This window comes from Sphaeramia orbicularis, chromosome 21 (genome assembly GCF_902148855.1).
Source record: "Sphaeramia orbicularis chromosome 21, fSphaOr1.1, whole genome shotgun sequence".
Classification (NCBI taxonomy): domain Eukaryota; kingdom Metazoa; phylum Chordata; class Actinopteri; order Kurtiformes; family Apogonidae; genus Sphaeramia; species Sphaeramia orbicularis.
In genome coordinates this window covers 50,568,459-50,593,908 of record NC_043977.1, presented here as the reverse complement: position 1 = coordinate 50,593,908, position 25,450 = coordinate 50,568,459, and the positions used below count along the sequence as shown (strand labels likewise).

At 39.9% G+C, this 25,450-nt stretch overlaps 1 long non-coding RNA gene across 1 annotated transcript; it reads left to right on the top strand.

Annotated features, from left to right (window-relative positions):
• The first annotated feature begins 16,680 nt into the window (after window positions 1–16,680).
• LOC115411836 (uncharacterized) lies at window positions 16,681–24,094 on the top strand. Its single transcript, XR_003934271.1, has 3 exons — window positions 16,681–16,928; window positions 17,692–17,734; window positions 24,083–24,094. It is a non-coding gene; the product is annotated as an uncharacterized LOC115411836 (long non-coding RNA).
• The last annotated feature ends 1,356 nt before the right edge of the window (window positions 24,095–25,450 follow it).

Genomic DNA, 25,450 nt, shown 5'->3' with positions numbered 1-25,450 from the left:
TTTGGAGAGATGTCTACATGGCAGTGACACATGTCTTCTACACTGTTCTCCACACTTTGGAAGATGAAGGTCATCTTGATCTGTCAAATGAGCTCCACTTGTTCAGCTGCCATTATGTCTTCATCCCAAGACTGCAGTTCTCCCTTTATGTGTTCTGTGATGAATGGGACAACCATCCACTGAAATCAGAGCAGAACTTATCACCTAACCAAATGTGGGAAATGGGGCAAATGCAGTGTCCTGTTTCAGACCCTGATGTCCCTAATGTATGCAAGATGCCTAACTTTTTTTGTGTCAATAGTCAGTCTTGTTACTCAGTCTGTTATTTTTAATTTTTTTTATTTATTTAAATTTTCAAAAAACTCATACTTTTTGTCACACCTGTTGTGAAACTGTCAACCCTTAGCGTAAATAAATAGTGACCTGTCATGTAAATGTTCATTAGAGTAGGACTCAGAGGATTGTGCAGCCTAATGTTAACATTTTTTTTTCCCCTACAGTAAGTAAGTAAGTAAATTTTATAGAGCACTTTTCCCAGACAGAGTCACAAAGTGCTTTATCAATTCAAATCAGAATCAAATTAAGTTTACAGAGACCCAACAGAATCCTTCAGGAGCAAACACTTGTGATTGGTGACAGTGGCGAGGAAAAACTTCCCTTTAACGGGCAGAAACCTCGAGCAGACCCAGACTCCTGAAGGATGGCCGTCTGCCTTGACCAGTTGGGGTTAAAGAGAGAGTAAAGGAGGAGAAAAGAGAGAGCGATAGAGATATAGAGAGACTGGGGGGGGGGGGGGGGGAGAGACACATGGAGTATGTTATGGTGAATACATAGAGTGTAATCAGTTTGTGGTGGCCCTGGGTCAGGTGGGAGACTAAAAAGCCTTTTTGAACAGGAGGGTTTTGAGGTGTTTCTTAAAGCTCTTTACAGAGTCCATGGACCGTAGGTGTAGAGGCAGGTCATTCCATAGATGTGGTGCCACAGCTTTAAAAGACCTGTCACCGCGTGTGCTAAAACAGGTCCGTGGAACCATCAGCAGGTGCTGTCCTGAAGACCTCAAGCTACGAGTCGAGCTGTAGGGCTGGATCAGGGAAGCAATGTATGCAGGGGCCTGGCCATGTAGAGCCCGGAAAGTTAGCACAAGAATTTTGAAATGAAGACGATATAGAACAGGGAGCCAGTGGAGAGATTTAAGGATGGGAGTGATGTGGGTTCTCCTGTTTGTGCGGGTCAGAAGCCTGGCAGCAGAGTTCTGGACAAACTGTAGACGGGCCAGCTCCTTCTTGTTTGAGCATGTACAGAAGCTGCTCTTACCAGACATTGAGTGGGAGTCCAGTGGAATTCATGCTGACCAGAGCCCAGGTGTCCTTGTTCCAGTTCTCGAGACACCTCTGACTGAGCTGGAGATGGAGCACCTCAAAAGAACAATAGATCCCATTGCCTCCTCTGCATGTTATGGAATGGACATTTACATGGCCACAGTTGAATGTGTCCAAAGAATCTTTTACAACAGATGAAGTTGCTTGATTTCTGTATAATATAGTTCAACAGTCAGCCCTAAGAGCTTAGTTCTGGCTGTTATAACATGTTTTCCTGATTTGACCTTTAAAATCACAGGCAAGCTTTGCATTTGCACAAAATAAAATGTTAGAGACACACAGTCCTTGTAGTCACTTTGAAGTTGTTCTTTACAATTTACCAATGGCAAGAAAATGTCCCACTTCAGATTATTTGTTAGAAATGTATAGAGAAAAATAAAGCTTTTCAAATGCAACTGTATTTTGAAATGTCAATGTAATTGTCTGCCAACTAGTATTTCAGTAAAATGTGACAACCATTATATTTCTGTGGTGATTGGATCAGAATGCATTCCTCATTGGATTCTGAGATCTATTATGAGTGGCTCATTTTCAAAAGTTGTATATAGCTCAAATATACAGTATAAAGCTGTTTTTTGTGATATAGGTCCAATATCTCATACTCCAGAATCTTGCCCAATGTGTAACTGACCACCTTCTGTCTCAATAACAAAAGGTTGCCATAGGTAGTAAGAATATTAGTAATGTCATGTTACAAATCTAAACAAAGCATATGCTTGTTTATTGAAATGTTTATACAGAACATCTTAATTACCATTTGCAGACCTCCACCTATTTAAAGAAAAAAAACAGGGATGTGGCAAACTGGTATTAAACATGACCAGGGTGGTCAGGACAGCCACAGATACAACAATGCCCAACAAAGGTTTTTCTATTAAATTTTAACAATACAAAAGAAATAACCTCAAAACAGAGCATGGCCCTGAGTAGTACCATAAATGGATGTTCCTTTAAATGCAAGCTGTAAATCTTGAAGTACAAACTTGACACTGTACAATTGAAAATGTTAAAGCTATCTGAAGTTTGCACTGGCCATACCTATGTCGGAGCTACGACAGGAACTTAACTGTTTTACAAGTACTGACCTCAGGAGGTAAACAAGAACAGAATGGGAAATAACTAACTGCTTTAATCCTGTTTCAAAAGAATCCAAACTTGTCAGGAGAACCATTTTGTAAAAACATTACAACCACTGAGGATTTTGACCCGACACCAGTCTATGTCCAAAATGTCTTTTGCCTTTAAACAAGACCAAACCCTGTTTCGCAGGTAGTAATGGCACCCAACAAGTCGGACTCAAAATCTTTGTAGTTTGTGTGATGGTCAGGCAACTTGATGGTCTCAAAGCATGTCAAGGCCCTGGGGAGGTGGCCACTTGCCACCTTCACAATCAACTCCTCTGGAGGGACCTCCCAACCCACCCAGAACTGCAGCAGATTTTTCAAGTGCTCTGAAGATGCTGAAGTAAAGACAGTACAGACCTGTGAGACATGTCTTCTGTACACAGGCATCACACTTGTACTTTCAGTATAGCTGAATAATGAAGTGTTGCTTAATGGAGAAACAAAACAGCAATGAAGAAATTAAGGTAGGTGTTAGTTTTTTTCCCAGTTGCTAACAAGCATTGAGCAATACTGAAGCTATTACTTAAAAACAATCATATGGTCTGTTTTCCCAACAAAAAAGAGCATTACAAAAATCTATTTTTACCTTTAAAATTTAAATTAATTTTTCACATTTTACTTGACTGTCCTTAAGTATAACAGTAATGCAATATGGTATGCTCAGCCTTACTGGACAGTACTGTGGGGGTTATATTCTTCCTTCTCTCCTGCATTTGGCCAAAATGTCTTCTATGTATGAGAACTTTAATGGACATACATATACATATAGTGAGATTTAGATCTGACAAAGAGCAAACAAAATTTAATTACAGTTTGACTGATACAGACTTCTGTTTCACTGACCATGTCAAGAGTTTTGACAATGCGACTTCAGTTTAGCCCAATACATGTTAGTAATCTAAACAAACAGTAAAAGGATAAGTATTTGTAGGCATTAGTAAAAATGCAAAGCTTACAAAACATACCATGTTCAATAAAGGTCCTGAAGTAAGTTGTGACTTGAGTGACGGCCTCAACAGAGACATCATTTTCATAGTCATCAGAATCTGGATTTGGTGTGGGCCATTTTATGTGGGTAAGAATCATCTGTAACGACAGAAACTGGTCTGAAGTCTTTCAATTCATACTTGGGAATAAAAATACAGGTCAAGTATTCAAAAACAGGACTTAAAATTGCTGTAAGAGGTTATTTACTAAAACAAATCTCACACCTGGGGTGTGATCTCAGCTTCCTTCTCACAAGGGAAAAGCAGCTTCACCACATCTGATCTATTGGACAGAAGTGGCCAAATGCCTGTCTCCTTCAGTCCCTTTCTTAACTGCTTCACTTGTTTTGCTGATCGCCCCAGAACCTGTTTAAAACAGTGTTATGACTGAATAAACTAAAACACAAATGATTTAAGCAAGATCAATTTATGTAAAACACATGAATCTTAAATCTTAGACTTTCATTTTTAACCACTCAATGCACAGAATTTTTACCGCATGCAGGAGCAGCTTGTCATGGAGCCACTTCATGTTGCTTGGAGTTGAAAGTGGAAGGTCCCACGCCATGCAATGGCTGACAACTTGGTCCCGTTATTCACCTATTAGTTCAGAATTTTCTGCCAACTTAACATAAGGTAGGAAAGACAAAGAAGGAAATATGGGGAGAAAGAAAAAAAGTATCACCACTGCTCGGCTCAAAAAAGTCACACACCTGGATTTAACTTAGCAAATGGGTAAAGAGCCTTCCATCAGACAGTTACCTCTAAACAATGTGCAGTTAAAATGAAGGTTTCCAAACTTACCAATTGAATTGTTTCACGAATATCCAAATCAGGACAGTCTTCAATCATGACCGTGGCAGTGTCTAGGGAACCTCCAAACAGAACTTGTGTGATGGCTGGGCTGAGACCAGGGAAACCAGGACCCCCATACAAAAAGCAATGCCCCATCATTCGCCCAGCCATCAAGAACAGCTCACTCTCCATCACAGCAGAGTTGGCAGGTACCAAGTGGTCTGTTTGACCCTCAAAAACCTGTCATTGCGCCGTTTCCTGGTTCAAGAATATATTCAAAGCAGCTTATAATTATGACACTACATCTGTTTTGTTAAAGTAGTCCAAATAAATTGTAATAAAAACTTTGTGAGGAGTAACACTGACCAAGATTAAGGTGGAATCCCTTCTTAGCTTCAGCATCAGTGTTGACATAACATGTCGGTTAACACCTAGTCCTACAGCAGCATCACCTATGGGAAAGATGGAGATTGCTTAGCACATTGAAGTATTAAACAATACTGTCATTTAAAAAAAAAAAAATGCACACACCTTCAAGTCTGCATCTCAGTGGTGATGCCCACTCTACATTGCTGCGCTTGTAGAAGCTCACATAGGACATGTCCTGTTCTTTACTCAAGTCCACTGCAAAACAATTCTCTTCAGAACCCCTGTTATTTTGTGTGTGTGTGTGTGTATATATATATATATATATATATATATATATATATATATATATATATATATATATATATATATATATATATATATATATATATATATATATATCTTAGCATTATGACAAATTTAAAAAATAGAGACCAAAATAAATGCAAATGTAGGTGCATGATGAATGAACAAATAAGGTGGGACACTATACTAAGGGAGACATTTTTTGAGGGAAAAAGGGTGAGGGGAAACAAAGGAAGTTGCATCCTACCTCCTCCTGATGTACCTGCTGATGTGCTCGCTGCTGTACTTGGAGGAAGTGGTGTTACAGCATTATCTTGGTCATCAGGGATGCTGTAGGGGGAAAAAAAAGGGCATTGACAGATGTTATCACAGCTGATCTTGCAACCGCTAAAAACACTTGCAATAAGTCATCTTTAAAGTGCTGCTCTGGGGGTCTAGGTTCTCTTTCTTGATACATGAAGTACCTTGATGCAATTTTTTGTGATTTTTGCACTATACAAACAAAATTTAATTGAATCTTTAGACAACTACCTCATTCCACAGAGACTTGCATGGATCTCCACAGTTTGTGTAGGATACAGCTGGCTACAGATGGGGCAGGAAACCATGGAGGGCAATGCAGCTGTAGGACACGTGTTTGTCATATCAGTCCCCGGACTTTTACTTGTTTTGTCTGTCTTGTGTGTCATTTCCTGTTTTATTTTGTTAAGTTTCCCTCATGTGTCTTGTCTGGTGTCTTTACTTCCTCTTTGTGTTCACCTTTTCCCTGATTACCTGACTCCTCCCTGATTGTCTCCACCTGTGTCCAATTGTCTTCCCGCCCTCTTGTGTATTTAAACCCTGTGTTTTCCCCTGTTCGTTGCCAGTTCGTTTTCTCCCTTTGGTGTGATTACTTACCAGCGTTTTTTGGATCCTGCCTGTTGTGACCTGTTTTGCCCACCGACCACCGTCTCTGCCTGTTCGTCTGCCTTCGACCTGGTTTGTCCATCACACCCGAGTATACGTCTGACCCCTGTCTGTTCTTCCACCTCGGTGCCTTATCCTGGTTTTGACCCCTGCCTGGACTTTCGGTACGTGAGCCTGCCTTACCCTATGTACGTTTGCCTGTCTGATTGTCTGCCCGTGTATGACCTGGTCTGCCCTCTGACTCTCCTTTGCTCTCTCCTAGTCGGGTTCCCCTCGTGTGCTCCTGACCTGGGCTGTAACGTGGTTCACTTAAGATCCGAAGCCAAGACGATTCCCCCAACTCAGTCCAGCTGAAGACATATTTATTACTATCCCGTGTGAACCTGTTACTCTGTCAGTTTCTAATAAATCCCTTTTAACTGTATTCCTGTCTGAGGGTCTTGCATCTGGGTCCAGTACTTGTACTATCTGTCCTAACAGTGTTCATCTTCACAGAATATATAGAAAATACAGGTTGTCAGAGGCAGTGTCAGCACAAGTATTTTTATTTGACTTTCCTCCCAAAAAATACTTTTCAAGTCAATCTGTTGTAAATTCTCCAGCTTTGGACTGAAAGAAAGTAGTATACATATTGGAGCCAAATTATGCCTCAGTGACAGATTACATACCGTGATATACTGACACTTAAAATGGGCAAGAGCAGACCTCCATGAATGACATTACTAATGACAATATTACCTAATAATGACGACAATAATGGCAAAAACAAATAGGAAAAATATTTATATGATGAAATGTTTAATCTAGTTTAAATTAAAGATAGGCTTACATCATCATTGGATGTAGATTTGACAATGGTGTCTGTTTCATCAGTTGAAGAGTTACAGATGGAGACACACTCAACATCCAAGTTGTCAACCTAGTCATACCAAAAAAATAAATAAAACAAACATTCTCTTAATTCTATGCAAATGGATGAGTGAAAGATTAAGAGACCAACTTACTTCACAGTTTGTTGTCTTTGCAACCGTCAACATGGAGGGCCAAAAGATGAACTGGCATCGTCTCCTGACAGTTTTCACAGGTGGCCTTTGGCATTTTTGAAAATTCTGAGGCATTTCTGGGAAGGGGGGTAACATATTATTCACCCTGTAATGGGGCGATGTATAACACATTTTTCCCACTATTTGATGCCCTTATAAGTTGTGGGGTGGTGTAGCCTTCCACCTGAGAGCTTATGACTGTCAGTTGCCTTTGACCATTTCCCCCTGAAACACAAAAATCTCAGTCAACAGTGAACACATGTGTATCAACCAAAAACTTAACAGCCCAAAACCTAATACCGGCCAGTAATGTAATAAAATGTTTGATCCAGTAACGCAATAACATTTTGCCAGTAATGTAATAAGTTGTTGCGTTTTGGGCTCATCATTCCGTTATTGCCCCCCCCCCCCCCCCCAAAAAAAAAAAAACTTTCCAAATGCAACAACTGGAACCAATAATAACCAGCCCAAAACGTAGTAGCTTTTTACATTACTGGCAAAATATTATTACGTTACTGGGTCAAACATTTTATTATGTTACTGGGTGTTATTACGTTTTTGGTTGCTAATGACGTGACTAGTGTGAAGCAAAAATAAATACTGACAGTGTCATGTTAGCACAAAAAGCTATTGGAGTTACTCAAAAATAAAACTAGAAGCACTTGGAGAGCGCAGACCTCCGCCAAGGCTGATCAGTGGCCCCCCCCGTGGGCCCCCCCACGCCAAGGAGGTTATGTTTTTGCCAGGGTCTGTCTGTCTGTCTGTCTGTCAGTGTGCAACATAACTCAAAAAGTTATGGACAGATTTGGATGAAATTTTCTGGTCTGCACCCACCCCCATTTCCAACAAACCCTGAAAATTTCATCCAAATCTGTCCATAACTTTTTGAGTTATGTTGCACACTAACGGACAGACAAACAGACAGACAAACAAACAAACCCTGGCAAAAACATAACCTCCTTGGTGGAGGTAAATATTAATACCCATGATTAGTCACAAACATTACACAACAGCAAAGCACAGAGTGACAATAAATTAATGTTAAAGTCTAAATAAAAGAACAAAAACAAGCTAGTGTTATTATATTGTGTATATCATTAGTGTTGTTATGTGTATTATTTCTGTGTGTGTTTACCTGCAGCCTTGTAAAACAGCCAGGAGCCCTTCAGGCTCAGGAGTTTTGGGTACTCTTTGTTAAGTATTTCAGATATCTAGAGAAACACAGTAGCATGGCAAACATTGATTACCAATATACTGTTGATTATGCCAAACTTGTTTCATCTCACACTGGCAAGAATGTTTTTGTATTGTAATCCTACACTTCTTACTTAACATTATTTACTACAGCCAAATGAGTGCCACCTGTACCTGTATGTCCATGTACAGTGCAATGAAAAAAGTATTTACCTCAAATTCTTATTTTTTTGCATATTTTACCCACTTTAATGTTTCAGAACGTCAAACCAATGTAAATATCAGACAACGATAACACAAGTAAACACAAAATGCAGTTTTTAAATGATGATTTAAGGTTTGAAGGAGAAAAAGCTATCCAAACCTACCTGGCCCTGTGTGAAAAAGTAAACACACTGAACACAACATGATGCATAACTAAACTACAAGACTCACACTTCAAACAAAATACAAAACTTACTGAAGGACTGGAAATAACTCAGGAAAGCAGACAGAAGACTGAACAGGGAACAACGCAAGGAACCAGATTTGAAAAGCTTTATGGCCTGGCAGAAAGTGACTGAATGAACCAGGGTTTTTATTGAGGGAGGTGATTAGTCGCAGGTGAGTGGATCCTTGCAGCTGCCTCCAGTCTCAGCAATCAAGGAGAGGACAGAGCTGGGGTGAAGGTGAGGGAGAGAGTGAGGCAAGCAGGGCTGCACAAAGAGGGGGAGAGAGAGAGAGGGAAAAGGAAAAGGAGAAAGAAAGAAAGAAAGAAAGAAAGAAAGAAAGAAAGAAAGAAAGAAAGAAGGGGTGAAACAGGGATCATGACAGGTGAACCTTCCCAGGAGTGGCCGGCCTACCAAAATTACCCCAAAAACACTGCAACGACTCATCCAGGAGGTCAAAAAGGAACCCAGGACAACATCTAAAGAACTGCAGGCCTCCCTTGCCTCAGTTAAGGTCAGTGTTCATGACTCAACAATAAGGAAGAGACTGGGCAAAAATGGCCTCCATGGCAGGGTTTCAAAGTGAGAACCACTACTGACCAAAAAGAGCATAAAGGCTTGTCTTACTTTTACAAACAAACATCTGAATGATCCCCAAGACTTTAGGAGAATATTCTATGGACTGATCAGACCAAAGTTGAACTTTCTGGAAGGCGTGTGTCTCGTTACATCTGGCATAAAAGTAACACAGCAATTCAGAAAAAGAACATCATCCCAACAGTCAAACATGGTGGCAGTAGTGTGATGGTCTGGGGCTGCTTTGCTGCTTCAGGACCTGGACGACTTGCTGTGACTGATGGAACCATGCATTCTTCTCTCTACTAGAAAATCCTGAAGGAGAATGTTCGGCCATCAGTTCATGACCTCAAGCTAAAGCGCACTTGGGCTCTGCAGCAGAACAACGATCCAAAACACACCAGCAAGTCGACTTCTGAATGGGTTAGAAAAACAAAATGGAGATTTTGGAGTGGCCTAGTCAAAGTCCGGACTTGAATCCGATTGAAATGCTATGGCATGACCTTAAAAAGGCCGTTCATGCTCGAAAACCATCCATTGTTGATGAGTTAAAACAATTTTTTAAAGAAGAGTGGGCTAAAATGTCTCCAGAGAGATGTGAAACACTCAGTGCTAGTTACAGAAAATGCTTGATTTCAGTTGTTGCTGCTGAGGGTGGCCCAACCAGTTATTAGGTTAAGGGGGCGATTAGTTTTTCACACAGGGCCAGGTAGCTTTGAATAGTTTTTTTTTTTTTTTCCTTAATAAAAAAAAGTCATCATTTAAAAACTGCATTTTGGGTTTACTTGTGTTATCTTTGTCTGATATTTACATTTGTTTGATGATCTTAAACATTAAAGTTGGAAAAAATGCAAAAAATATAGTTTGAGAAGGGGGCAAATACTTTTTCATAGCACTGTATATGACAACCAGGGTCTGGTATCCCTCTGCTAAAGTTAGTTTATTTTCTGAGTTACATGTGAAATTACAGTATTTAATCAAGAAATAAAAAAGGTCTACCATCAGCACATTGATCATGCAAACACTTAATAACTTTGTTCATAAATACTGTAAGTGAATGTGGCCTACTGTGTTCTTTCTCTACATGTATAAAAAAGTACTGTCTGTTATGGTATTCCAAATGGCATCTGGACTTATAACTAATAAATAGCACAGTGATGGCTGGGCATAAAACACTAAAGCACCTGACCTCATCATGAGCTGCGTCCTCTGGAAATGAAACCATTCTCATGCCAAGTCCTGCCTGGCAAAACTTTAGCTGCTCATCTCCTTTTGGAGTCACAGTTGCAGGAGAGGGAAGGACAGAAAGCTGAAAACACTGCCATTTGCGAGTGACTGTACGTGGTGCATTTGAAAACCTACACTTTCCCCTGAAAAGACCTGGAAAAGATCTATGACAAACAATAAAGAATAATTACAACTACTGTGTGTCATATGTATGTATGCTATTCAGTTCTACTCATTGATAAAACTCTGCAAAGTGGCTCCAATGCAATACACTGTATTAACATTGCGAACTTTGGAGGGAATAGCATATTTATTTAACTATTAATCTACCTTTGCATTTCTGATGATACTGATGTTTGCATACTGGTGGCTGTTCTGGTTGGGGGACTGAAGACAGCAGCTGTGCTGGGTGGAGGATTGAAGACAGTAGCTGCTCTTGGTGAGAGGTTACCAGGTGCTCCTTCCTGACTACTGCCTCCATCAAGATGTTGTTGGATGAGTGTGATCAGGTTTCTGGCCACAGACTCCACATTCTTCTCTGAGCCGGCACTCTGACCCTACAGAAATATCACACACAAGATTTTTAACCTGTATAACAAATGCAAAGCCCAAAGACAATTACAGATTGCTACTGATTATTTACAATCACCGTCCCACTGACTTTTCAACAGTCTTAAGGAAAATGTGCACTTGCACACAGTTACACCAATTCAGAACTCGTGATTACTGGCCTTTAGTGCAATTTTAACACTGTGAGTAACCATGTACAATAACGTTGGGAAATGTTAGGTAAACTAATCCCTTGTTGTTGTCACAAGTTCACTCTGTTTTGTTGCTGTTATCTTGCCCCAGCTTTATGACAAACGCTGTAGGCTCCCAGCTTATTTATCTTGAATAATAACCAAATGTTTTGCCTTCATGTTAAGTCGCAATGATGTTACGCTGTGACTTTCAGCGGCGCCCATCTCTGTGACCGAGGACTGCTAATCTGCGGCGTTCATCTAAGCTAGGTCTGGTTACCTAGCTAACCCGATGAACGGTTTGCCCAGCAAACGCAACTTGTTCACAGATCTCGATAATGTTGTATTTTTAGAAAGCTCAACAATATTACTGATAAAAAACAACTGCAGAAAAAAAAAAAAAAAAAAAACAGAAACAAATATACTTACAGCAAGCAGCCGGGATTCCATCGCCCGCAACTTTGCAGGTACACGTATGTCTATGGGTACAACCACCACTAAGCCCAGTAATGTCATGTACCCTTAAAATACCGCCAACTGGTGGTATGTAGGCTGTATTACTACTGATGTAAAGAACGAGCAAAGCCGAATGCAGCCGTAATGTGGGAGCCTGTGAGCCTGAGCCCAGGCACACAAACCCTGGTTTTACAGACAAATCCCGCTACGCAGAAGTGTAGCAAAATTCACGTGCGTAAAGAGAGCCAATCGAGAAGCCGCTTGACTTGTAACCAGGGCCAGATTAACACTTCATTGTACCCTGGGCAACAATATTCAAGGTCCCCATCATCACAACCCCAGGATCCCTATAATCTGGCAAAATACAGAGTAAGTTCCAGGAATATATGTAAATACACCCCATACTTCAATATCTAACTATCATCAAATGCATTTTGACGTACAAATGTGTAAATGCTCGTAGAACTACAAGTGCACCACTATAGCCTGTTATCAAGGCCACTCACTTGCATATGATGATATGAAAACAAAACACATTAGCATCAGTATAATCTAAAATTGATCCACTACATTAGACAGAGAGGGAAGTGTCCTCCATTTTCACAAAAAATAAATAAGAAACCATTTCCAAAGTATCCAGTATTTATTTAAGAACACTTTTTGCCGACACAAATGCATTGAATCGTCAAAAAAAGCCCACAGACAAAACACAAACATCTGATAGAATCAGATATGAATTTTAAACAGAAATCCCCTTGTCACCTCAGAATTCAACAAGAGTTAAAGTAAGTGCAATGTAAACATCTCGAAATGTGCTTTCTCTCAACAATAAACATATCTCAACATTTTCATGGAGCCACCACAAGGAAAAAATAAATATAATACAGTATAATCTGCTAAAATAAACATTTTGGTCCCAGTTTAACTTTTAAACAGAAAACACATCGCAATTCAAGGCATGTCAAGGCAAGGGTTAAACATTTTAATACTAAATACTACATATACTAAATACTATAAACATCTGGAAAACCGACAATTTCTCTCAAAGAAATACTTATCTGACCAATACAAAATTTGTATTCTAAATGATGGGGAAGTGCATGTTTAAGTTTCACATTCCTGATTTAATTTGGCACATCTTACACTTAGCTGCTTCTCCATGTTTGCAATGTTTTGATTCGCGTACGTCGCGTATGCCGCGTAGTTCTTGACGTCTCGCATCCCGCTCAGTGCACGCACGTTGATTTGCGTCACCGCTGATTCGCTTTTTGGACTGACCAATGAGGAGAGGGTCTCAGCTCATGGTCACAGACAGCAGGAGCAGGGTTTCTGTGCAGTGCAATGGCTTCGGCCAGCGGACAGTTTCATTTATAAGCAAAAGATAACCAGATATTTTCGTTATGCCCGAGCTACCCAGGGCCCTTCAGAGGTCGCGAGCCCCTGGGCAATTGCCCAGTTGCCCATATGGTTAATCCGGGCTTGCTTGTAACCAATGATTTGTCTGTATTTCTGGGTCTTGTAGTGAAAATACTTTGACTTTTCAAATCTGATTACACACACACAAGTTGTTTTACACATTTGCAGATTGTTGTACAGACACACAAATCTCGTCACGCATTTACAGATTCATTTACACATTTGCAAATCCGACTGCGCACAGACAGATTGAAATACGGACACTCAACTCTCCACACGCATTTGCAAATAATATTGCTACAATAATGGCCCCATATATCAGCCCCCTGTGCATGGCGTGCCTGTGTTAAACACCTGCAGACCGAAGCGCTGCAGATTCAGGACAGCAGACCCAGGACAGGATCGCAGTGCCGACTGGACTCCGCGAAACACGTGAGGAAGTTACTTCAATATGACTTTTTTCCCCCCTCAATTTTTCCATTTGACATAAATCCGTCATGGTGACAGAGAACTTTAATCCCTGATATATGTATATGTGCGTATGTATGTTGTGTGTGTGTGTGTGTGTGTGTGTGTGTGTGTGTGTGTGTGTGTAAATCTCTGTACGACAAGTTTGCTAAATCTAAGTTTATTTAGGCCACTATTGAGATGGTTACATTTATGTTAACTGAAACCTTATTGATTTATTTTAGGTTTTGATATTCAACAATACTTGCTTGCTTGATTGTAAGACTGATCATTTTTCTAATTTGTTTGTCTTTTTTTTCTTTTTTTTTTTTTTTAATTTTGCAAGGTTTTTCACCTGTGCCTTTGTGAAATAAAGAAAGCATTAAGTGCATTAAGTGAAATCCTGACTGTTTGTGGAGTCCCTTCACTTTCAAGTGTGGGAAAGCTTGTACCTCAACAACACTTGACAAATAATATGCTAGAAAAGGTATGCATAATAATCATGAACAAATGTATAATTAATATAAAACAGCTGCTACTATAATATAACTTTATATGATTTAACATTTATCCAACAAAATAAAACACGTACAAAACAATGTTAGTACACTTAATTTTCAAGCAAACAAAACGACATAACAATAAAATCAGCATTAGAAGTGCAGTACTGTTTAATATATGATTTCATGAATAAAAGAAAAGAACATGTGCAGACAAACCTTTAAACAGATAAGCGGAGGCATGGATTAGTGACACAACTCTGATACAGCTCCCTATACGAGCAAAATGGGGGGAAACAGAAACAAAAACAGCCATTAATACGATTACACTACCATATTTTTACTTGTTAGAAGTTTATCTTAGTATTTTTTACTCTCATATGGAGCTAGCTTGATTGTAAAAACTGCTAGCTTATCTTATAGGGCGATCAAGTTTAACGGTGACTCACCAACACACAGGCTGCTCAGCTCCAACTCAGAGAGAGAGAGAGAGAGAGAGAGAGAGCTGCGCACATGGAGGAGGAGGTGTGTCTCACTAATTACTACCCCCGAGCATCAAGTGAAAAGTGGAACCAAACAACCGATGGTTTGAAAATATATTACAGATAAATAAAACATGTCATACTGAGCTGCTTTGAGAGTGTTCAAAATAAAATAATAATAATAATAAAATCATCCTGCTACAATGGCACTGTTCATTTCCTGGTGAAGCAGCGGCACTCCAGTGTGTTCCCCTTTTCATAATGTTTGGCCTCTGAAAACATGGTGGAAGGCTCCTGCATGGGCAGAGCTCTAGAGATTAGGGGATAGCGGGCTCCCGCACGGAACAGTTCTGTCCCAGCTAGCATGCGCACGGACCTAGGTCCGCGCTAGTGTTATCCCCTCCTCAGCCCCCACTGATTCAGGTGGTGTAGTGAGAAGTTGGGGACGCCTAACTTGGTAACGCACGGTATTTGACGATTTCATCATTTTAAAATTGGCACAGATCGTCATGTCTGGAAGATTAATATTCCAAGTGGGACATTTTAATAAGTGGTTTAGGAAATGTGCATCTTTGTGTTATTTAACATAAATTCAGCTGTGGTAACCCAGACTGAGGTCTCTCCCTGTAAAATGGGAAATACAAATTTAAGTCCCGCCACCGGATTGTGATGGACCAAGATTCAAATGCATGAGTAATAAATATGGACTAGATGTTTTAAAATGGGTCTCTGAATGGATTGAACATAATGGCTTTCCTTCTGAAGGTGCCCTTGTCTTTACAAAAATTGCTGAAATTTAAAGAAAGTGTAAACAGAAAAGGCTTGAAAAAGGTGAACAATCTAAAAAAATAAATAAAAAAAGGCAGAACTGAGAGACTTTGAGGACCAGTTGAAGGTTTTGGGGAAGTGGATAGAAGAAGCAGAGATTAGGGACAGAAAACAATATTCGAAAACTAAATTTGAAAACTTTGTCTAACGCAGACAGATTGTTCTTTGTCACACACAGGGAATTGCACCTAGTATGTCAATCTTCTGCTCCACCTCCCTACACTTCCTCTTCCTCTTCCCCCTCCCCTCTCCACGCTTCTCTATACCCCAACCTCGCAGCTCTGAAGCTACACCTCCCAGATGATGACACCTGCCTGCGTCGACCACAGCAAATGGCACACCCACAGCCAGACCGGCAGCAGCAGGAAGTTGGTGTCCTTCCTCATGAACCTGCAGCAACTCCTCCTCCTCCTCCTCTGTATCAACCTCAAAAGTGTCATGCCAGAGCGACTACCAACATCAGCCACAAACTCAAAGCCAAAGAAAAAAAAGCAGCTGGGGTGAGATTGTGACTGATTATAATTTGAGTAAGACTGTTAAATCTGAATCCCCACCAGACTTTGAATATGAAGACATCAGCGGTGTCTCATGTCTCATGGTGGAAGTCACTGGTCTGGATGGCCCAGTTTTGGTTCATCGTCCATGATCACCAAAAGACATCAAGGCAGAGGTGGCCGAGGCCAAGGCAGGAGATGTGGACGAGACAGAAACAACAGAGAACAGCATTTTGATCACCAGCAGCAACAGCCCAGAGGGTACCAGCAACAACAGTTCCCAAACCAACTAAGCTGTGAGACACCTACACCTACACCCCTCTAACTCCCTCTTTCCCTCCCCCTCCCCCTCCCCTGGAGCAGAGGTCATATACATGCTTACTAACCCATATCCTGCACCTGCACATCAGCTGTCTATACTGACATCACACACCTACGCCAAGTACATACTCGCATGTTATAAACAGTTGCCAATGATATCTTTTGGTTGTTAATGGTAAACAACTTCCTTTCATGGTAGATTCAGGAGCTACAAATTCAGTTTTATCAGGAACAGCAGGTTTCACTCCAACCAAATTATCTGATAAACCCATTCTTTCTACAGTAGCCAGTGGTGAAAGAGTCAAAGAGTATTTCACCAAACCAAAGTTCTGATCACTGTCTGATATTATTATTGTTATTATTATTGTTATTATTATTATGCATTGCTATATTCCTGGTGCTGCCTTTGTCCTCTCCACCCTTATCACTCTGCTTATCAGGGTTTTCTTTGGTCATATATTTGATGTTTTCATGAAAGACTTATGATGTGATTGATGTTTAATTCTGTGAAGGTCCAACCATATGTTATTGTTACTATATCTGACTTTTTTTTTTTTTTACTATTTTATACTAACATTGTTATAGTAGATGATATTATTTGTGTTTTTCTTTCTCTCTTTTGTCTCTCCAAAGGTTTTCTTCTCCTTCTAACAGGTCAGCCTGTAAAGCTGTCTGTGCCTGCCTCCATGATGACGGTGTATGGCGTTCCCCTGATGGCCTCCCCTACCTTCCCCACCATTTCTTTCCCCATTTTGTAAAACTGACCCATGGGCATGACCATGTGTCAAAAGGAGGGACGGTTAAAGCACTAAAACCACACTGGTGCACTGTAGGGTTCACTAATTTTGCTGATCCTTTTTGTCAAAAAATGCTTGATTTGTGCTACTAACAATGTCCACAAAACTAACAAACAGGTACAAGCTGCACATCCACCACCAGATGGCCCATTGCATCTCTATACTATATACTATAATATGCCTAATACTTACAACTAAATAATTTGATTTCTGGCTTTATATTATTATGAACAAATATAATGTGATTTACATAAACACATAATGCAATAACACATATATGTAAATACATATTCATACATATATATACATATGCATACATACATATACATACATATGTTTACACACATACACATCTATACATACATATATATACATATACACATACCACATACTTGTCCATCCTTCTAACCCCCAGTGATACCCAACACCTCCCTCATCCCTGTACCTCTGAAACATTGTTTCAAGAGCCATTTCTTATAATACTGTTTAGCATATTCCAAATATCTTTAATGTTATTTTTGTTATCATCTAATATCCATTCTATTATATAATGATGGATTTCATTTAACTTTCTCCCTCAGACAGAAAAAAGTACTGCTTAGTAATAGATGACATGGTCCAAATGGGTAGAAGTGTTTCTGACAAAACATGCTGACAGTTCAACTGTGGAAAAAGCCCTCATCTCAGGAAATTATAGGGAATTCCCTCCAAACTCTCCAGCAACAGTGGCCCCCATTTTGTGTATAAAACATTGACAGAATTCAGCACCTCCCTGGGTATAGATGTACACACTGTGCTTATCATCCAGCCTTAGGAGGAGCTGTAGAATGAGAAAATGGCACCCTTAAATAAAATTTGGCTAAAATCTGTGTAGAAATAGGTCTCCCATGGACTAAGTGTCTCCCCATTGCTTTGATGTGCATGTGCATGTGCATGTGCATGTGCATGTGCATGCGCATGCGAAACCGTGACAGACATAGTCTCAGCCCCTTTGAGATTCTGTTTGCCACACCTCCTTGTTTGGGGTTCTCCCTCCAAAGTTCTAAACCTCTTCCCACTTCTCATTTCGAACATGAAATGCTCTCTTGTTATGCTGCTTTCTCTCCCAACCTCAAATACTGTAGATCTCCCAACAGGTAGCTGTGGCCCTCCCCATTCCAGCCACAGGTCCCCTGTGTACCCTCCAGCCCAGTGGCTGGATCCTCGTCAAGAATGTCTGACATAAATCTTGGAGATCCAAGATTTATTAAGATCGCAGAACGGCCTACATGGATCTATGCCGCACATTGAAAGAAGGTTCCCAGTCCAGATGATCCAATAGAACATGTTCCATCACAGATACCCTCTCCAACTGACGACTAGTGGTGTGCCAAGCCACCATCCGACGTTGTAGACCCCGGAATTGATGACACCTTGCATTACACACCCACACCCTCAAGGCTCACTAGCTGAAACCTAACGGTGATAACGACCCCAGTGACGTCTCACACACACTATCCTTTGCCTGGTCACTGGTGAGTGACTGAAGATTCCCTGCCCCACATGTACACTGATTCCTTGGACAATGCCTGACTGACAGGAAGGATGCTGGTTCCCCTGTAAGATATGGTGACACACAGAAAAACCCCAACCAACGTGACAATCTTGAGCAAAGCAAAGACAGTCATTGCTATATTCCTGGTGCTGCCTTTGTCCTCTCCACCCTTATCACTCTGCTTATCTGGGTTTTCTTTGGTCATATATTTGATGCTTTCATGAAAGACTTATGATGTGATTGATGTTTAATTCTGTGAAGGTCCAACCATATGTTATTGTTACTATATCTGACTTTTTTTTTTTTACTATTGTATACTAACATTGTTATAGTAGATGATATTATTTGTGTGTTTTTCTTTCCCGTGTTGTTGATCCTGACGGATCAAAAGGAGGGAATGTTAATACTGATTTTAATACTGACCATAAGTCTTCTATTAGTTTATAAGACACCCATGCTAGCTCATCAGTTTTCATTCTCTTTCTAACCATAGGCCTAGATATGAATGTTTACTCTCAGTCAGTTTCTCAATTCTGCATGTTTTGTAAGCTACTTTGTCTCTAGCAATACCACAAGATACAGCACAACCCAACTCCCTAAAACTTCCCAGGACAACTCCAAGGTCTTGCATTCTGTCCGTTTGTATCTTATTTTCTTTCTTCTGCTTAGCGACAGCATCATACATCATATTAACCAAACACATTTAAGCTTAGCGCAGGCTAAGTTAGACTGACTTCCTGGACAGGTCAGAACTGACTTCTGAGAGAGAGCGAAGCTTCGTTTGTCAGTTTCTCACCTGTGCATAATAAAGGAAGGCCTGATTGACAACCAGTCCATTCTCCACAAATTTCTTTGTTGTTTACGCCTCCGCAACACTTTCTACCAGTGAAAATGCACTGGAATGTCAGTCAAACCTGGGACTTCCCACCCCTGAACTCATACTAGAATTATGTTCGCCAGTTCCGCACTCTGATGTCAAATAACCCGTCAAACAACAATAGTGGCCCCCCATGGGTGTGGTGTTTATGCAAATTATTTATTCAAACAAGGTATGACTCTAATGTTATTTATCCACAAATGTTCTGCATAATCAGCAGTTGTTCTAGCATTTGCTAGTTTTCAGTCCGTTGAAGACAAGAATAAATTAATACCAAATACAAATCCAAATAAATAACTTAACATAAAAGGTAGAACAGCTTCTCTTGCCTTATGCACCATTTTTCCTCCTCTGTTTCCCTCAAATAAGCAAAGAATAAACACCTCTGGGATAGAAATTACTATAAATGAGCATAAGCCACGTACGGTCCACCATGCTGGTTTATTTACCTCTAGCTCCCACAATTCCTTGCGCTCAGGCAGTTTGACATGACATGCCTGGAACGTCACAAAGTCATGAGTCGTGGCTTGAAGTCATGACTTACAGGCTCAAAAACCTGCCTTGAATGCAGCATCACACCCAGTTATGGGTTTGCTGTCCACGATTGGACAAGAGTTCCACAGCTGTATACAAAACAAACCCCCCAAAAAAGTGTCCACCGCAAAGGACATTCCATAAAAATATGAAAAAATGCATCTGAAAAAACTGTTGCATCATGATGTTTGCAATATCGACAATTATTGAATTTAAAAAAGTCCAAACTTGTCCGTTCCTGGGTCTGAGGAGCTTAAATATCTTCTGATTAAAACCATATTTTTAAAACATTCAAAGTGCATTTGAACTTTAGCCTAATTTTGAGAGATAAAATCAATGTAATTTTTTATTCACAGTTGATGCATGAAAGGGTTAAACTCAGTAACTGAACTGAATGTCGACCCAGAACCACAAATTCAAGTTGAGCTGGTTTTTATCATGATACACTTCCTGTCTCTCTGTTCACACAAGCATCATGAGACGCGATAACAGCATCAGCCAGTCAGGTATCTGCAAGTTCACATCTCTGACTGTGGTCACCATAGCAACCAGGAACCACAGGAACCACTGTGGGATGGGTTCAAGTCTTTGCATCCTGTGATATGGATCAGAGAAGTGATGAGTGTGGGTCAAACAGCACATCCATTTGGGAGGGTTGTTGTTGTTTGTTGTTTTGTTCCTGATCATCAGCTCAGAGGTCCAAAGGGAGGTTGAATCCAGACACAAGTTCAGCAGGTGAAAGTCCTATCGACTGCACCGACTCCTGGGACTGAGGTCCAACTCATACGGCCCAGGACAACGTGTCCCACAATGCACTGCAGGTAAAGCCCAGGAAACCACAGAAGCAGCAGTGGCGGCAGCGCCCTGTGGACGAGGCTGAAGTCACGTATGCAGTGAAAACAGTGAGAAACAGAAGTGATGAGTGAGATGGAGCGGCTGATTGTCCATTTGTGCATCAGTGGGGGTTTTCCAGAGGTCAAAGGTTCCCATTCTTCCAAAGACACTGATGATGGGAACAGGATCTGTGTCTGCGTTGACACTTTAGACCAGGGGTCTCAAACTCATTTTCTTTCAAGTTCCACATTCAGCCAATTTGATCTAAAGTGGGTCAGATCAGTGAAATAATAGAATAATCTATAAATAATGACAATTCCAAATTTTTGTCTTTGCTTTAGTGCAAAAAAAACACATCATTAAATTATGAAAATACTTACTTTTATAAACTATGTGAATAACCTGAAAAAACTGAAATTTCTTAAGTAAAATAAGTGTAATTATAACAATATTATGCCTCAACTTATCATTTCTACATGTGCATCATGGATCGGATCTACAAAGACACTAAACACTTAGTAACAGGCAGCACATCGGTAATAAAACCGGTGTGCTCAGAGATCTGGGGCTACTGCCAAAACATCCAGGGCTTGAGCCCCGAGTGCCCAGGTCTAAGGACGCCCATGATCTTGGTGATTGTTTAAAGCAAAGGTGTGAAAAATGCGGCCCGGGGGCCAAAACCGGCCCACCAAAGCCTCCAGTCCGGCCCGTGGGATGAATTTGTGAAATGCAAAAATTACACTGAAGAAATTAACAATCAAGGATGTTACATTTATTTTAGGTCAATTATATCTAAAGTGGATCAGACCACTAAAATACTTTCATAATAACCTATAAATAATGAAAACTGTTTTTTCCCCTTTGTTTTAGCGTAAAAACAGTAAAATTACACAAAAATGTCTGAAGTCTGTGGAATTTTACCAATATTCTGCCTGTTATTAAATGTTTTGTATTTGTAGATCCACTGTGATCTGTAAGTTGTGATGCACGTGTATAGATGATAAACTAAGGCGTAATATTGTTAAAATTGCAATTATTTTTCTTAAGAACTTTCAGGTTGTTCGTATTTGTTCATGCTATGTTGAAGTACAGTTCATACATGTAAACATTTTCATTAAGGAGTTTTACTTTTTTCACTCAAAAACAGAGAAAACATTGGAAATGACATTATTTATCAGTTCTTATCCTATTATTTATTTTATTTTACTGGTCCGGCCCACTTCAGATCACATTAGGCTGCATGTGGAACTGAACTAACATGAGTTTGACCCCCTGGTTTAAAGTGCCTGCTCATTGCTCCTTTGGTTTCATTAGTTTCCCTGGTGTCGAACACAGGTTGGTTGTCATTCACAGACTCCACATTTAGTGAATTAGACTGTGATTGGACAACAGAAGAGTTCAAAGCTGCTGCTGCAGTTGGTGCTTCATCCTGTTGCTGTATTCCTTTGGAAATCACTTTAAATCAGGGGTCTCAAACTCAGTTTCTTTCAGGTTCTACATTCAGCCTGATTTGCTCTCCAGTGGGCCGGACCAGTGAAATAATAACAGAATAACCGATAAATAATGACAACCCAAATTTTTGTCTTTGTTTTAGTGCAAACCCCCCCATTAAATTATGAAAATACTTACTTTTATAAACTATTCAAACAAGTAAGATGTGAATAACCTGAAAAAATGTACATTTCTTAAGAAAAATACGTACAATTTTAACAATATTGCCTGAACTGAATACTGCCTCAACTTATCATTTCTACATGTGCATTATGGATCGTATCTGCAAAGACACTAAACACTTAGTAACAGGCAGAATATAGTTAAAATATTGCTTAATTTTTGTAAAGGTTTTTCACATTTTAGTGTTAAAGGATAATTTGTAAATGTAAATATTTTCATAATTTAATGTTATTTTTGCACTAAAACAACGACAAATATTTGAAGTTATCAGTATTTATAGGCATAATGTAATGTAATTTTTTTCACATCAAACCGAGAAGAAAATATGGAGTCATTCTTTTTTGTCGGTTATTCTGCTGTTATTATTTGACTGTAGATCATATTGGTCTGTATGTGGAACCTGAGCTAAAATGAGTTCCACAGCCTTGACTGTGGAATTTTTGCACTTTGCAATTTCATCCCACGGGCCGGATTGGAACATTTGGCCCCCGGGCCGCATGTTTGACACCCCTGCTTTAAAGTGTTAGTGACTGGTAGTGGTGTTAGAGCTGCGTCACATTCATCAGGACAAGTTTTGGGTTGAACTCTGAACACGTCTGATGTGATGAAATGTTTGAGGTCGACTGTGACACTGAGCAGCAGAAGCATCGATGAGGAGATAAGAACGAAGGATGAGACAGGAGTACTGACAAAGGACAGACAGTGAAGAGGACGACTCCGACAAGAGAAGACCATCTGACTGGACATGGACCACAGCGTCTACATCCTGGTGTTTGTGTCCATGAACATTCCAGGTAGGAACAGGATGGATGAGACTGAAGTCTGGGACACAAACAGAGTGTGTGTGTGTGCTTTGATGGACGACAAGCTTTGAATCCACCACACTGTGGACACACTGATGCATTCCAGCGTCTACACTGGACACAGTGGGACTGCTGTTGGTCACCCCGTCTGTTTCATGTGTTTTTCACATTAGACCAGGGGGGTCAAACTCATTTTAGTTCAGTTCCACATTCACCCCAATTTGATCTCCAGTGGGCCGGACCAGTAAAATAACAACAGTGAAAAAAGTAAAATGAGATTATGATCAGGTTTAAATCTACAAAGTTTCCTTAAAAATCTGAATAACATGAACAACTTGAATTATCTTGAGAAAAACAAGTGCAATTTTAACAATATTATGCCTCAGTTTATCAGTTTATCATTTACGCATGTGCATTGCGATCACACAAAACATTTAGTAACAGTCAGAATATTGGTAAAATTGCATTTACTTTCCTTCAGACATTTCTGTTTGTTCATATTTTTTCAGGTTATTCATGTTTTTTGTAAAAGTATAGTTTGGTAATGTAAACATTTTCATGTAATTTTACTTTGTTACAGCAAAAACACAGAGAGAATTTGGGGTCTCCATTATTTATAAGTTATTATGATAATATTTTACTAGTTCTGACCCACTTCAAATCTAATTGGACTGTATGAGTCTGTATGTGGAACCTGAATTAAAATGATTTTGACACTATTGATTGTTAATATCTTCAGTGTAATTTTTGCATTTCACAAATTCATCCTGAGGGCCAGATTGGAGCCTTTGGCAGGCCAGATTTGGCCCCTGGGCCACATGTTTGACACCTGTGCATTAGACAGAATGATGATGGGATGTTGTTTTGAGCGGTGATGAACCACAGCAGCTCATGTTTGGATGTGGGATGTTTAACGGTGACTGTGCTTTATTGACGCCTGTTCAGCATTTGTCAGTGTTTGATTGGATGTTTGGTTTGTGTTTGTCTTCCAGTTACTGCTGCAGTTCTAATACAGTTGTGCTTGTTGGATGTAGACTCAGTGAAAAGTACCAGTGTTTGGTACCTGATCGCTGGTTCAGACCTGTTACATGCACCGTATGTACACTCCGGCTCCGTTCTCTCTCATTAACTACTGTGTCTCTTCAGGCTCTGATTGACTGTTTAGTTAATTTCCCCCTTGTGTTGCTGGGTCCCCGGACTGTATCCGTTCTATCCATCAGTTGCCTTTTTATGTTTTCGTCTCCTTAACCCCTAGACGGACCCTAACACACCATAAAAGGAGCTGTTTTTGACTCATGAACCGGATATGTTCATGTGAAAAGAGGCTTCAATCAAAAGGAAATCACATCTAGATTCTGTTTCTGAGAAATGATGTAAATGTGTAAACACAGGCTCATCTCCATGGTTACAGACACGTCATGTGTGCGTTTGATATAAATAGTAGCATGTGCTGATGGTCATGTGACTCCTGATGATAAATGAGTGTCAAACTCAGATCAGTGTGAATCCAGTCAAATATTGTTGGTTTGATGAATCCTGTCTGTTCCAACAGTGACATCAGACCTGATTTAGAAGGAGGAGCTGCTGACTGTGTCCATTATTGACTTCTGTCATAGATACCATGGGATAAACCAGTGGAAATGTGTGTTGTGGTTTCATCAGCCTCAGGTTCTGTCTTTAACTTGTCTGTGTTGGATTTATGGATCAGGATCAAACACGTAGACATTGACACAATCTAAAATTCCCCCCTTGGCCCCTCCCCCTTGGCCCTTGCACTTGGCGGTACCCCCTAGACCAAGGGTGTCAAACATGTGGCCCAGGGGCCAAATCTGGCCCCTCCAAAGGGTCTAATCCGGCCCCTTGGATGAATTTGTGAAATGCAAAATTTACACTGGAGATATTAACAATCAATGGTGTAAAAAATTATTCTAATTCAGGTTCCACATACAGACCAATTAGATCTCAGTCGGGTCAGACCAGTAAAATAGTATCATAATCTATAAATAATAACAACTGCAGATTTATCTTTGTTTTAGTGTGAAAAAGTAAAATTACATGAAAATGTTTACATTTACAAAATATCCTTCTACAAAAAATGTGAATAACCTGAACAAATATGAACAACCTGAAATGTCTTAAGAGAAGTTAATGCAATTTTACCACTATTATACCTGTTCCTAAATGTTTTGTGTATGTGTGATAGTAATGTAAGTTGTAATGCAGATGTGTAAATGATAAACTGAGGCAGAATATTGTTAAAATTGCACTTGTTTTCCTTAAGACATTTCAAGTTGTTCATGTTATTCAGATATTTAAGTAAATGTTGTAGATGTAAACATTTTCATAATCTAATTTTACTTTTTTCACTGTTATTATTTTACTG